The sequence below is a fragment of the Arachis duranensis genome, chromosome 5 (assembly GCF_000817695.3).
Source record: "Arachis duranensis cultivar V14167 chromosome 5, aradu.V14167.gnm2.J7QH, whole genome shotgun sequence".
NCBI lineage: Eukaryota > Viridiplantae > Streptophyta > Magnoliopsida > Fabales > Fabaceae > Arachis > Arachis duranensis.
The window spans coordinates 25791544-25792456 of record NC_029776.3 but is presented as its reverse complement, the minus strand read 5'-3'; positions in this window follow the sequence as shown (position 1 = coordinate 25792456).

Genomic DNA, 913 nt, shown 5'->3' with positions numbered 1-913 from the left:
GGCGTTCAAAATGCCCAGTGAAGAAGACAGACTGGCGTTTAAACGCCAGCCAGGGTGCCTGGCTGGGCGTTTAACGCCCAAAAGGGTAGTGCTTTGGGCGTTAAACGCCAGAATGTGCACCATTCTGGGCGTTTAACGCCAGGATGGCACAAGAGGGAAGATTCTGTTTTCAATTCAAATTTTTTTCAAGTTTTCAACATTTTTCAAAATCAAATCTTTTTCAAATCAAATCTTTTCAATCAAATCTTTTTCAAAATTAATTTCTTCCCATTTTCAAAAATACCTGCTATCAATTAATGATTTGATTCAACATTTCAAGTATGTTGCCTTTTCTGTTGAGAAAGGTTTAATGTTTGAATCATATCTTTTCTTGTTAGCCAAGTCATTAATTTTTAAAATCAAATCTTTCTAAATTGCTTTTCAAATCATATCTTCTCAATCATATCTTCTTAAATCACATCTTTTTCAAAATAGTTTTCAATCATATCTTTTTAATTTCTAATTTCAAAATCTTTTTCAAAAATCACTTGATTTCTTCTCCACTATTAGTTTTCGAAAATCAATTAGTATTTTTCAAAATGTTTTTAAAATCCTTTTAATTTATTTTCAAAAATTTCTTCCCCTCTTTTCACATCCTTCTATTTATGGACTAACACTCATTCTTAATGCACAAATTCGAACTCCATCTTTCTTGATAAGTTCGAATTTTCTACCTCTTCCTTCCATTTTCTTTTCCTCTGACACCTCAAGGAATCTCTATACTGTGACATAGAGGATTCCATATTTTCTTGTTTTCTTCTCTTTCATATGAGCAGGAGCAAAGACAAAAGCATTCTTGTTGAGGCTGACCCTGAACCTGAAAGGACCTTGAAGCGAAAGCTAAGAGAAGCTAAGGCACAACTCTCTGTAGAGG